Source organism: Rhineura floridana, chromosome 3, assembly GCF_030035675.1.
Source record: "Rhineura floridana isolate rRhiFlo1 chromosome 3, rRhiFlo1.hap2, whole genome shotgun sequence".
Classification (NCBI taxonomy): Eukaryota; Metazoa; Chordata; class Lepidosauria; order Squamata; family Rhineuridae; genus Rhineura; species Rhineura floridana.
Genome location: NC_084482.1, coordinates 70412155 through 70427435, shown reverse-complemented (window position 1 = coordinate 70427435; position 15281 = coordinate 70412155). Strand labels below are relative to the sequence as shown.

Below are 15281 nucleotides of genomic sequence, written 5' to 3'. Positions count from 1 at the left end.
CTCAGAGGTCCTTCAGGGATGTAGAGTGGAACTGGCAACTATGTCTTTCATGAACCAACTGGTGGTGGAATAGGCAACTATGTCTTTCCTGAACCAGTGATGAGTCAGTTATCTGCAACTTTGCCCAAAGTGTATGGATTGGGTGATAGAACTCTCTGGACTTGGGAAAGGAAGTCCTTGTCACTTGTAACATTGAGGAAATTAGCACTGGGAGATGGAGGGATTTCTTTCCTGTGACAGAGTTCATCCTTCTGGAATTAGGCATCTGTCTTGCCATTTTGAGTACCTGGTTGATATGTGACTTTAACCTGGAATTTTGTGAAGAATAATACCCAGCAAGCTTGGCAGGATTTTAGGGATTTCATGGTTTAGAAATATTCCAGATTCCTCTGGTCAGTGCATACCTGAATCGGACGTTGAGCCTCCTTCTCAGAGGCCACTTGGACAGCTAACATCTCCCAGACCAATTTGTCATTGTTCCTTTCATCAGGGTCCAGTTCTGAAGAGTAAAAGTTAGGGATGTCCAGGGCCCAAAGTCCAAATCCATGAAGTTGGCAGAGGCTGTGGAATCAACCATGGCAGAGTCTGGTTTCATGACCCAAGTATAGTGCAGACCCCTAGTGACAACAAGATGTATGTATGTGCAAGTTTTGGCCCCAACCAGACTACCTGTAATGTGGCTGGGGCTGAAATTTTCCTGACTTGGGCATATGCTTGTGCTTGGCTGGGCAAACAGTGGTGGAAGGATTCTGACTACAGCAGAGGCAGAGCCCTTGTAGCTGCCGCTAGCATTTTTTTATTTCTGTGAGTGGGGCCAAGGACCCACACACCTGCTTGGGCTCTGGTTTACTGAGAGTAGAGGCCCCAGCATTGCATACAATTGCCAGAATGGCAAATAATGAATTCCTGCTATGCCTCTCTTGGGCCCACTTGGCTACATGGGTATCAATCTGGAGACAAAGTTCTATGAATCTATTGAAACCCCTAGAAATGCCCGCTGTACCATCCCATCCTTACTTTCAAACTTGCACAGAAATGAAAATGTTGTGCTGCCTTGTTTCACTTGGCATCTCCCACTGGCAGGTGGAATTCTATAGCAAACTAGGGCATATAGCACCTCCCTTGGTGCAGGGCTCATAGTAGTGCTGTTCCTAAAATGTCCTGCCATTTTTAAAATTGACCATTCTGCATCAACTAATGACAAAAGAAATTGCATTTGAAATTTACTGAAGGATAGAGAAAAATTCTGTGAAATTCTCATTGGTGGGACACATGGGTTTTTTGTTGTGCTTACCTTACTTCCAAGGTGAGCAACAGGAGAACAATGAGGTGGTTGGTACCAGCTAGGCCCCTGGCATGGAAGACTGATTGGGCCACTCAAGAGGAGAGTTTGTGTGAGTTTTACTTTCCCTTCAGGTTGGAGATTGTCCAAGGCTATCACTGTGTCAGATGAGAAATGGCTTCAGACTTCTAGAAATATATCTCTGAGTTTTTGTCATTACAGCTAAAGTTCAACAGGAGATTGATGAGGTGGTTGGCACCAACTGAGTCCCTGGCATGGAAGATCGGGTGAGGATGCCCTTCACCAATGCTGTTATCCATGAGATGCTACGATACCCAAAAACAATCAGTGAGACCTTCCCACGTTCAATGTCCCGTGATACAAAATTCAGGGGCTACTCCATCCCTCAGGTATGATGACCCAGCAATTTATCAAGATATTGTGGAGTGGAAATGGATGAATTCCAGCAGTCAATGGCCCTGGTCTGCCACTATCCCAAGCAGCACTGAGATGAGAACTGCTTAGACAGTTGCGCACAAATATGGTGATTCCCCTTAAACTTCTTGTAAAAGAGTTTCACTAACTCTTTTAACAGTTCTCTCAGGGGAAAAACTAACAGTGAAGGCAGTGGGGAAAAGCTCATTGTTTTTGGAGAGATGTTGGGTGAGTTTTCTAACCTTGAACTGGGATCAAGAGTAGGACATCTCCTCCTCCACTCCCACCCCAGCATTTTAGTCTTGAATTTAATAGCTGCCAATAATAATAACTTCCCCTCCCTTTGCCCTAGATTTGCAGGTAGCAGGTGTCAATAATAATAGGCAGCAGAGCCCACCTCCCCTCTGTTGTCCTCTTCCTACTCTGGAGTTTAGCCCTGGATTGGAAGAAAGTACTCTCAAAGCACAGTCCAACTCCCCCCCCGCCCTGTCTCTTCCTTTTTGTTTCAGTTTTGTAAACACTCTAGAGAGACTCATTCTGGCTTTTCCAAACACCTATTAAAACTCCAGATCACCACATATCTCTGGGGTAACTCAGAAAGGGCTGCTCCACCCTATAGTGAACCTCGGGTACCCTGACCTACCCTGTGCATGGTGTGAATCACCCCAAAGTATCTCCAATTCAGTTCATACCTCAGGCTTTGGCTGGGTTAGTTGTATAGCCCTAAAGCATACTTTGCCCATTCATTGCATTTTTTACACCTTCCCCTGAATTACAAATGTACATTAATAAAGCACTGCAAAAACCAAGCTTGAGGCTCTTAAAGAGATAGGAGATGTTATTGCATCAAAATTGTTTTTGTATGGTGTTTTCCCACATCATTTATGTACACAGATATATTGATAAAACACTGCAAAGAGGTGATCTTCATGTGACTTGCCATTGGTTCTCCCAGGCATTATTTGTGTGGTATTTTACCAACAAGCAAAAGCACACAAGTAAAGCACAAATATAATCTTGATACAACCATACAGATATTCACATCCAGTTTTCTTTCATAACACTTTATCAATGTGCATGTACAGATTAATACTGTGGATGTGTGGTTAGGGTGTGTAAATGTGCTGAAGAAACTAGTGATATGGGGAAAATCAGTCCACATTTTTAAGTGAACCAACTGAATTTGTATTTTACAGGACAATGCATACAAAGGCATTGTATTTTGGGGGGGGGAAGAGTGTACAAAATGCATGCTTTACTAGAAAAATGCATACAGAAGCTTACAAAATGCTTATTTTAGACTGAAAATGTGTATTTTGGGGAAAGGTCATAAAAATGTGCAGAATTTAAATGCAATATTTTGGTGCAGTTTTAAACAGAAATCCTCTGCTGGAATGGAGTGAACTGTCACAGAACGGAACTAGAATGATCCATCTATCCCTGAAAGGAACTGGGGGCTGTTCATGCTCTGATTTCAGAATTGATTTTAGGAATTCCACTAGTCAGACTGAAAGGAGTGGAATGTAGGGCAGAGTGAACTCATGGAACACAGGAATGGAACAGAGGAAATCTGCTCATCCCTAGTGGTGGCCCATGAATCTAAGCTAGCTTCCCCACTATCTTGCTCAAAGCTGGGCATCCAATGGAGACAAATACTGTAAATCTGCTTTTTCTTTCTCTGAAGGGCACAGCTGTTGCTCCAATGTTCACATCGGTGCACTATGATCCTCTCCAGTGGGAGACTCCAGAAAAGTTCAACCCAGGACATTTCTTGGATGAGAAGGGACAGTTCAGGAAAAAAGATGCCTTAATGCCTTTTTCAGCAGGTAAATGCATGGGCCTATGGAACCTTATGTGCAGGATGTGGACTCCTTTGGGTGTGTGGTGGGATTCTGGAAGTGTTCTGGTGCTGCCTGAACAAAAACTATGAGAAGAGGTGCTATCTCACAAGAATATTTCTCTCTCACTCTTCCTCTGTTTTATTTATCTTTTTCAAGAAACGATACTACTTTTCATTTGTGACAATAACAAAGCAGTTCACAATATCCAGCCCTACAAAATTCAATAAACAAAATAATCAGTAAAAGCATCACCATAACCAAGGCATTCAGGACCAGTACTAGCAGTCAGGGAAGTGGCAGCTGGTCCCTACTAAATTTGGGAGGGCTGCTATGGGGGTGTGGCCAATGAAGTCAAGGTCAAGTTTTGTTTTTTCCCTTCTCCTCCCTTGCAAACATACTGTGAAAACTTAAGCACTGCAATTTTACAAATAGCACCTAACTAAGCTGTAAAGTGTCTTACTTTGGTTCAGAAGGGATCCCTGCTGTCACAATAGCTTCCCTGATGGGAAAAAAGTTGTGTGGCCTCTGTATGTTCTGCTTCTTTCCCTGTCCTCCTCTGTTAGGTCCTCAGTATCACTAAAATGGCAGTGTTTAAGTGTCCATTGTTTCGTTGCAAAGAATGGACACTTAAACACTGCAATTTTAGTAATACTGAGGCCCTAACAGAGCTTTAGTCCTATGTTTACTCTTTTAACTGTTTGTACTGCACACTCATGTTGTACCTCCTCAGTAGTGAATAGAAACCTAGATCTCTGCTCATTCACTAATGCTTTTCCAATCCTGTTTTTAAAAACACACACACACATGCATGCACACGCATGCACACACACACACACACAAAGTGAGTGAATTGCTGGAAACTCATGCACTACAAAGGCTTTAGTTCTATGCCTGTGCTCATGAGTAAGCCACACAGAACACGGTGGGGGTTTACTTACTTCTGAATAAGATGAAGAGGATTGTAATAGTAACTGGCAGTGCTTGGAAAGTTCATTTTTAAAAGGAACAAAATAGTTTTGTTCAAAGTCATCCAAATGCACTGTTAATTCATAATAATTTCTGCCTGCCACACGCAAGGCGCAAGAGTGCAACCCTCCCCCAGTGTCAACCCTAAACCATGCAAAGAACTCAAGGGAAGAGTACAAAGAGAAGAAACGATGCATTTGGGCAACTTGATAATATATTTTTAAACTAAAGGATATTTAGAATGAGCATCTGTAATTGTATAAAAGTAATGATTAGAGTGTTGGACTAGGACCTGGAAGACCAGGGTTCAATTCTACACCCACTTAAATGAACGCAGTGGGGCTAACATCTAAGTAAAATCAATAGGATTATGTTAGTGACTACAGCTAAATCATACCTCCTCCTCAGTATCACTAACCATTACATATATGAGACTATGTGTCACTTCTATGGAGAAAACAGCAAATATTATGTTCAGGAATATTATGTTTTATTTAAGCTATACATGACTTATTTCCTAGTATGTAGAAAGAACCTCCTTGACCTGGAGCAGTGTATTCAAGTATCATGGATAATAGTCCATGTAAACTGTAAGCTCCTATTGCTCAGAGAAAAAGATATGGCAAGTGGGAGAAACAAGAAGCCAAAATGTTAGAAAAAGTCTTTCACACCATGTGAACAGTTCCAAATACCGTAGCAAGAAGTTCTGCAAGTTCCTCCAGTATTTCACTGGGGCAGAAACTCAGACATTCACACAAGGTATCTCTAAGTTTCTTGGTTTTTATAAAAGCAAGGATTTGCTCAGAGCTTGGAAAAGTTACTTTTTTGAACTACAACTCCCATCAGCCCCAGCAAGCATGGCCACTGGATTGGGCTGATGGGAGTTGTAGTTCAAAAAAGTAACTTTTCCAAGCTCTGCATTTGCTTAACTCAAAATTCCTTCTCCTTTTGATCAGCCACACCTACACGGGTTCTGCCTCCCCACTCATCACCTCAGACATGCCCTGCTAATTGGATTGCCTGTGGATTGCCTAAATAGGTCGTCTGTGTTTTCAACTACTCTCCTTTTGGACTTATTTTCTGTCAGTGCTCTCATAATTTGTTGAAATTAATTAAAAATCAGCCATGTTCACAGAGTACCTACAATCCTATTGCTGACCTTGCCCACACTCGGACCCTCATCTTCTGCAGTTTGAAAGTTAAAAAAATGCACGGCTGATTTTTAATTAATTTAAGAAAATTAACATTGGAGTCTATGATAGTGTAGGCATGCTTAGTAAGAACCAACTGTCAGTGTTCTAAAAGCCAGACTAACAGCTGTTTTGCTTGGCTAATCAAGAGGCCACACCAATGCCAGATATTGATTCCACTTCAAACAGTCTTGGCTTCCCCCAAAGAATTCTGGGAAATGTAGTTTGTAAAGGGTGCTGAGAGTTGTTAGGAAATTCCTATTACCCTTACAGGCTCCAATGGCCAGAGTGGTTTAACAGTCAGCCTCTCTTCTGGTGATTGTAGCTCTGTGAGGGGAATAGGGGGGAGGAGGGAGAGATGGAAAAGGAGATAAGGCAGGGATAGCTTTGGTTTAAATTTGAGTGGGAGACTACATGTGTCTGCTGTAGAATAAAAAGTTGTAGGTAATCCCAAAAACCAATGATACTGTTAACAATTATTTTCTTTTGGAAAGGAAAGGGGCTTTTCCTATGGCCAATGACCATCCCCCAATCTCCTTTCCTCCCTCCCCTCCCCCTTCCTCCCTACTGCTACCTTTCCTCCCTCCTCCTCCTCTTCCCCTTCCTCCTTCCTGCTTCCCCCTCCTCCCTCCCCCTTCCCCAGGTCAGTTTCACTTATTCTAAACATTATTGCACAGGAGTGAATCCCATTCAACTCAATAAGTGTGCAATTGATCAAACCTGCCCTGCCCTCCTTCCTCTTCACCTCCTCTCCTTCCCTCTCTCCCTTCTTTCACCTTCCTCCCTTCCCCCTCCTCTCCTCCCCACTCCAGCCCTCCCCTTCCCCTTCCCCCTACTCCTCCCCTTCTTCCGTACAGAGGCACATGCTACCAAATTCTTCCAAGCTACACAGGAAGTGGATTGGACTGTGAAAGACCAACCTAAATTGTGTTTGCATTTTGGCAAATTTGTAGGGCAGTACAATATCTCAGAGAGGAGATCAGTCTCCTGCTCCCCTGGTGCATTCACTATAGCTGCCCAATTTCCCTGCTTTTTAAAGTTTGATAGGAATATCTCTTGGCTATAGGTACATTCTCAAACCACAAGGGTTTGTTTTTCCTATTAGTGAATATATATGGTAGTAATGAACTCAGATGTTGAACAATGAAGTCACAAAGATATATTGCTGATTTCAAAGACTGGTAGGCTGGCTAGTCACAGAAAAGAAATAAATATTGTGCTTACTGCTGTTTTAACCTGGTGCTTGCAAAAGGAGGAGAAAGTAGCTCAGTCTCAGAGGAGAGCAACAAGCCGCTTGCAAATACATGCATCTGATTGGCTCAGATTGAAATGCATGCCTCTGAGCATTGGGGAGGCTCTTCATAGTCCTGCCCTAATACTATGGAAACTCCAATGTATTTCTGAGGGACTCCTGATTGGCTAGAGTTTATTCTATGGGAAATAAAATCAAAATGGATGTGCTGAAGGGATCCCTGCCCTCCCTAAGCCACTCTTACTAGAGTATTATTATTATTACCCCTGGAGATGGGTGTATTACTGGCCGGACCCTTGTCTCATGGATGCACAAAGGTGAGGGTTCTACACGTTCTTTTTAGATTTGTCTAGTCAGAGCCTTATATGCCAAACTTTGTCCTCAACTAAGTGAGCTCTGTTATTGACAGCAGACAACTGGCTAGGTAAGGATAGAAAAAGAAATCCTACCCAAGTTCCCCTTGGGTCTGAGGATGTAGCAGGAAATATAATAACAGGGTTCCACAGCGGAAAATACAAATATGTTCTGCCAGTGCAGAAATTGTGTATGGCCAACTACTTGTATGTCTAGTCTGAACCAGACATTCGTATAGAAATAAAGAAATATATTTGTATTTTCTGCTGTTGAATTAGGCCAATGGCCTATCTACTCTAGCACAGAGCTTGGAAGATTACTTTTAAAAAGGAATACATTACAATTACAGTTACATGGGCCCAAAAAGGAATAAATTACCATTTAAATTACAATTGTTCAGAAAGGAATTGATTATTTTACCATTACTCAAAAGTAATCACTACAATTACAGTTAAGTTACTTTTTTTAAAAAAAAGTAGGGTGCCTACAAGGTACTGGCCTTGGCTGCTGCACACCTAGGTAGCCTAAAACAATATTAAAAAATAAACACACACACAGAGGTAGCAGAATAATTCTTTTTATCCATAAGATAGCAGTGTTGGTCTCTCCGCTGGTAAGGGAGAAGGGGAGGGAGGCAGAGGCCAACACTCAAATCTTTGTGCATCAAGCCAAGTGCAAACTCCCCCACACACATACACTCTCAGCCAGCAAGTGTTGTCTCTCTCACTCAACCACCTCCCGGATCCTGCCCTGCCACCAACTAAGCAACACCCACTCAAGCAAACATTTTCTCCTGGGGTGCAAAAAAGTTAAAACACTGCAAATGCAGCAAAGTAGCCAGGGAGGGCCGCTTCGTGTGTCAAGAGCAAACACAGTATTAACACACACACACATCGTCTCTCACCTCCACAATTCTTTATCTCCATTTCACTGCTGCCTCTTTCTTGTCCTTCATCCACATCCTTGCCCTCTTGCTCCGTTCCCCCTCCATTCTACTCCACCGCCGTCCATTTTTTAAACAATTGTATTCTCCACTCCACCCCCGTATCTCTCTCCACCTCCTCCTACATCGCCTCTTAAACACCCACAGAGCATGAGGGAAGAGCGACACTGTACAGCAGTCCAATTTGAGGCACATGATTTCCATCCATGAATCAGAGGAGCAGAAGACTTTCCCCGCCCCACCCAGTAACTCCCAAAAGTAATACTGGAAACATTACAATTACTCCTCAAAAGTAATGAAATTACTCCTATTGCAATCAAAATGCAATGAAATTACCCACTTGTTCCTCAAAAAAGTAATAAATTACAAGTACTTGGTTTTTTGTAACAAATTACTTCCAAGCTCTGGTCTAGCATCCTGTTCTCACAATGGCTTACCAGTTGCACATGGGAAATCCGCAAGCAGGACCTGAGTGCAAAGAGCACTCTCCCCTCCTGCAGTTTCCAGCAACTGGTATTTGGAAACTTATTGCCTCCACCTATGGAAGCAGAGCATAGCCATCGTGGCTTATAGCAACTAATAACCTTTTCCTCCATGAGTTTGTCTAATCCTCTTTTAAACCCATCCAAGTTAGTGGCCATCACTGCCTCTTGTGGGAGCAAATTTCAGTTTAACTATGTGCTGTGTGAAGATGTACTTTCTTTTGTCTTCCAACATTCAGCTTCATTGGATGTCCACAAGTTCTAGTGTTATGAGAGAGGGATAAAAACCTTTCTCTATCCACTTTTTCCATGCTGTACATAATTTTATACACTTCTATTATGTCACTTCTTACCTTTTCTGTAAACTAAAAAGCCCCAAATGCTGCAACCTTTCCTCATAGGGGAGTCGCTCCATCCCCTTGATCAATTTGGTTGCCCTTTTCTGGAACATTTTCAGCTCTACAGTATTCTTTTTGAGGACAGGCAACCAGAACTGCACACAATATTCCAAATGTGGTCACACCATAGATTTGTGTAACAGCATTATGATATCAGCAGTTTTATTTTCAATACCTTTCCTAATGATTCCTAGCATGGAATTTGCCTTTTTCACAGCTGCCGCACACTGGGTCAACATTTTCATTGAGCTATTCACTACGACCCCCAGATTTCATTCCTGGTCAGTCATGGCCATGAGCATATACAGTAGGACCCTGCTTATATGGTGGGTTCCATTCCGGACCCCCGCCGTAAAGCGGAAATTGCCACAAAGTGGAACCCCATTGATTTTAATGGGGCGCGTTGCGCGAAAATGGCGCCAAAATGCCACAAAAGCAGCAAAATCGGCATTAAAAGAGGGGAGGAAAGCCGCCGTATTAGCGGAACGCCGGGAAGCGGAGCACCAGTAAGCGGGGCCCTACTGTATGTGAAATTAAGATACTTTCAAGTTTATTAGAAATTCTAATAAAAATAAGGCGTTTAAGACTTTCAACCCTTTTACACAAAAATGAAAACAACTACATTATGCATTACATGAAGGGAGGTTAGAGGAAGGTACAATTTACCATTTATTTAATTTATTCTGGGGGAAAGGGGAGTTTTACTCATTTCCATTAAACAGTACTATATTTCACCAGAAGTGCCAAATAAAATGGTATTTTGTTGGGATGATTTATCCATGTGATTAACTTTCCATATAAGACCCAAAGGCCACAAAGTGGCAATTCAATTCATGGGATCTCTTTTGCCCTGCGTCACCCATACTTGATTGGTCAGTCATTCAGATATAGCTATAAATAAAACTTTTCTAAACCAGTTATCTAACTGATAAGTTGATGCACCTTTTGGCCGCCATGCATCATTTGACACTTGCTCACATTAAACTGCATTTGCCATTTTACCACCCATTCACTCACTTTGGAGAGGTTCTTTTGGAGCTCTTTGCAATCCCTTTTTATTTTAACAATAGCGAACAATTTAGTATCAGCAAAAGCACAAGTCCCAGTCAGTAGTATCATTGCAAATTGAGAAGTGCAGGGTCCCTTTGTGAGTCATGCCATGCCTCCCACTGCCACCCCTTCTAAGGTTATACCACTGACGCTGTTGGGGCCCGCAAAGTTGACTTAGAAAGCTACAGCAAAGAAGAAAAAAACCCCATGATGTTGTATAGAAGCTTCACCCTCTCACCTCAGTCTTCATGGAAGGATCCCTTCCCGTTTGATTCACCAGCACACATACATTAACCAACCCCCTTGCACACTCCCTTAGCCCCCAAATTACTCATCGGCCTTCCACAAGATAATTATCTCACACCCCCCAACAACACTCACCAGCCAAGTACTGTGGCCTGCAAGTACTTCACAACCTGCATTTTTGTAATTTAATATAGACAGCAAATAGTTTTGTCAACCATCCTGCATGCCGATAGGCTTTTTTGGTCACAGACTTCATAGGCTTGCCTGCTTTTGTCAGATGAGACTACTACAGGTAACTTTTATTTTTCTTCTTTTTGGAGACAACTGTTTCTCAGTATATTAAAGAGAGAAGTTAAGCAAGTCTAGGAAGATAGATAGTAAGACAGGAAACTGCCTTCTACTGAGTCCATCTTGCTATACTGACTGGCAGCAGCAATCCAGGGTTTCAGGCAAGAGTCTCTCCCAGCCCTTCCTGGAGATGCCAGGAATCCAACCTGGGATCTTCTGCATGGAAAGCAGATACTCTGCCACTGAACTATGGCCCTTCCCCATTTAAAGCCTATTTTCATCAAGGAATTTTTTTAAAAGCATATTGTGGTTTTAGAAGCTCATTTGTTGAAAGATCTTTCCATGCCTTCTCCACCCCAAGGTTATGTACCTAGAATAATAAAATGATCTTAACTCACATGAATTATTCAACTATCATTCTACTTATCTCTAATCTTGTCATACAATCCAGCCAAAGAAAGAAATTGTTGTTGTTATATGCCTTCAAGTTGATTTCAACTTATGGTGACCCTATGAATCAGTGACCTCCAATAGCATCTGTCATGAACCACCCTGTTCAGATCTTGTAAGTTCAGGTCTGTGGTTTCTTTTATGGAATCAATCCATCTCGTTTGGTCTGCCTCTTTTTCTACTCCTTTCTGTTTTTCCCAGCATTATTGTCTTCTCTAGTGAATCATGTCTTCTCATGATGTGTCCAAAGTATGATAACCTCAGTTTCATCATTTTAGCTTCTGGTGATAGTTCTGGTTTAATTTGTTCTAAAACCCAATTATTTGTCTTTTTCGCAGTCCATGGTATGCGCAAAGTTCTCCTCCAACACCACATTTCAAATGAGTTGATTTTTCTCTTATCCGCCTTTTTCACTGTCCAACTTTCACATCCATACATAGAGATCGGGAATACCATGGTCTGAATGATCCTGACTTTGGTGTTCAGTGATATATCTTTGCATTTGAGGACCTTTTCTAGTTCTGTCATAGCTGCCCTCCCCAGTCCTAGCCTTCTTCTGATTTCTTGACTATTGTCTCCATTTTGGTTAATGACTGTGCCAAGGTACTGATAATCCTTGACAAGTTCAATGACCTCATTGTCAACTTTAAATTAACAACCTATTTTATCAAGATAAATCTGCTGTAGTAGCATGCAACACAATCATTGGCATGTTTATGCATAAGCAAGCCCCACTGTGATCAATGAAGCTTACTCCCAAGTAAATCATCACCTCTGGGAGGGGGTAAAAAACCCAAGAAGCATGCACAACATCCAATTCCTTCCTAGGCTGCATGATTTGAAGTCAAAATAGTCATTCCTGGGGTCGCAACTGCCTTCCATCCTCCCCCTGTGTGAACTCCTCCTCTCACATACCATCATCCTCACCACCGTTCTGTGTAAACTTCTTTCAAGTGCAGAGTCCATTCACACCACCTCCCTCACATACACACACACACACACAGAGAGAACTGCTACAGATCTGCCACCCTGCTATCATGGAGAAGGAGCAGGACCCCCCCCCAGCACATCCATACAGCAGAGGCCACAACAATGTCCTCCCCAGGAGTGCTAGCCCAGGGAGAAGGAAGAGGAAGAGCCACACTGTGGGGCTAAAGACAGGCTGTAGGCTGGGGTGGGCAAATATCTGCTTAATTCCAACCCACCCTACACTGGTGTTGCACCTCCTCTTCCTTTTCCTCTGCCTACTCAGAGAAGCTCTGCAGAAGCCTCTGCTATATGGTTTGGCTGGGGAGCCCCCTCCCCTCCTACATCCTCCTTGCCCTGCTGTGTGTCTGAGAAAGAGGATGGTGGATTGGAGGGGGCCAGCTGCAGAAAAAGTAACAGGACAAAGTCCCGATGCATTGCCCCTCCAAAGACACCTGGTCCCAATACCGATCCTTGGGGGACTCCACTTTCAACATCCCTCCATGGGGAGAACTGTCCATTTATTCCTGCTTTCTGTTTCCTAGCCAGTTTCTGATCCACAAGAGGACCTCTCCGCATATTCCGTGACTGCTAAACTTATTCAGGAGTCTTTGATGAGATACCTTGTTGAAACAAACAAAGAAAAGTAAGCCCAAGCGGCAAAGGAGGCACAGACCACAGTTTAGGAAACTCTACCTAAAGAATTAAAGTAAATACATGGGCCTGGCTGTCCACCTTCTCTCCTTTCTGTAAATCTCTTTCATACACACACTGTTGTTATCCTTGCCTCCTCCTGCCTCTTTGTCCCACAACAGACAATGGGAGCCGATCAGCATGAAAGGGGATTCATTGTGATTGCTGATTGGCTGTAGCACTGGAGACAGAGGGACCCAGGAGGGAGCTGGCTGCAAAAAAAGTAAAGGGACAGTGTCCCAGAGCAATCTAGCAGCACTACACAGCTCACTATGTTTCCTATGTTTCCTTTTTTTTCTCTTCCAGGGAAGCGGGCATGCCCAGGAGAAGCCCTGGCTCGGATGGAGCTCTTCCTGTTCTTTAGTGCTCTGCTCCAGAAGTTCACCTTCCAGCTGGCTGGGGATGCCAAAGATATGGATAAAGCATCTTTGTTTTTGGAGCGCAGCAACAGAAATCGATGTCCTCTAATGCAAGCCATTAGACGTTAAATCATGATCTTGTGACTAATAACAAACACAAAGAATATAGCTAATATTTGTAGTAGCTAGAGCAGAAGTACTGAGAGATGTCTTCCTTCCTTCATTCAGCACCTCTCAGCTTCACAAAAGGGAAACAGCCCTAGGAATGAGTGGTCAGGTATTAAATGAGTTCTTATGGTGGCAAACAAGAAGTGCTTCCGAGTTTTCATTGCCTAACTTCCAGCCATTTGTCTATGAGTTTATTTGCATTTATTAAATGCTCCACACTGTCAAGTATTTAACATGTTTTTTTTAAAAAAAGAAAAAACTCTCCACACATAAATATTTGTCCTCTTCAGCAGATTAAATTGAGGGGATTCGTGTTCTCTCCAGTATACATGGTTTCTTGATTTTCTTGTAAATGTAACTAGGATATGGGAGGATTTCAGTTAGAGTGAACCTACCCAGAATTTCAGCTCGAGTGAACCGGCATCCAGACCTTCAAAAGACCTTCAAATCAGATTGCATGTCTATAGCTCTTTCTACACCTACTTATGTTTTTGTTGTCATTTGTTGTCATTTTTTTTAATGAGGTCCAAAGATTTTCTGGCCTTTCCCCTCCTTCTATTTATTTATTTACTATTTATTAAATTTATATCCCGCCCTTCCTCCCAGGGCAGCAAATAAAAACACTAAAAGCATTTTAAAACATCTGTAAAAACATATTAAAACAAAACATCTGTAAAAACATTAAAACAAAACATCTTAAACACATCTTTAAAAAACAACTTTACAAAAATCTTAAAAAGCAATTCTAACACAGATGCAGACTGGTATAAAAGTCTCTACTTAAAAGGCTTGTTGAAAGAATAAGGTCTTCAGTAAGCACAGAAAAGACAACAGAGATAGTGCCTGTCTAATATTTAAGGAGACGGAATTCTAAAGTGTCGATGCCACAACAAACAGCACACACAGGCTTCTGGGCACAGCGGATGAGCAACCAGGAACCCGTCCATGGGAGGAGTGGGATTGAGGAACAAGGTGTAGATAACCTTGCCCTCACCTTCCATGGTAGCCCATCACCTCCCCATGACTATACCTCCCTCTATGCATGATCATTGAAATTGGAGTGGCATCATCCATGTCCCTCCTTCCCAAGTCTCCAACTAAATACATGATATAAATAACAACAACAGCCCATCAATAAAACCTATCGGAACAGTTATCCCAGTATGACTCAGAAAATTGCGAACAGTATTACTAGCACTACACCATCCAATATATTTCACACAAGGCACATCTAGTCCCCCCCATCCCATACGCAAGGAGGGCCAGCCTTCTGCCACTGTATGAAGTCTATGAAGGCATGTGGCGACTTTCTGCTATCACACAGTTCACTACACAGGCTCTTACCCTGTGCAGGAACCACACATGCATCTTACATCCTTCCCACTATCAGTCTCTTTTAGATTTTTTTTTAACAAAAGAAGGGGGTAGTGCCCTTGCCTTCAGGATTCCCTAAGGAGATCCCCAAAGGCTGCTGGGATTTTATGCCCCCTGACCCAGCCAGGAGCTGATGCAAGAGGCTGCAAGATTGAATGCAGCCTCTCTCTGCATTCAAATTTTTAAAAATGATTTCTGTTGGCATGTGTGCGTTGTTGCGTGAAACAGCATACATTACGTTGGAGTTAAGTTGAGCAAGAAACTTCTTCAGAGCATTAAATCATGTAAGAGTCTTTATTAAGACATTAAGGCTTTTCAGCAGTTTCCCCCCCCCCTTCTAGCTCTACAGCACATTTCTCTTCAAAAGCAAAAGTAAGACAGCCTCTCAGGTCAGAGGCATGATGCAGAAAAACAACAACTCACAGACTCTGTTAGAACTTTCCCAGTCTATATCTTGATGGTTACCATAACAACGGCCTTCACTGTCCGTTCCCAGACTGGCAAAGACATAACTCCTCTTAACTTTCAAAACTTTCAGACTTGA

At 42.6% G+C, this 15281-nt stretch overlaps 1 pseudogene; it reads left to right on the top strand.

Moving 5' to 3' along the window:
* The window catches only part of LOC133380033 (cytochrome P450 2C31-like), a 55840-nt pseudogene extending 42516 nt beyond the window's left edge, over positions 1–13324 (top strand).
* Positions 13325–15281: the final 1957 nt, after the last annotated feature.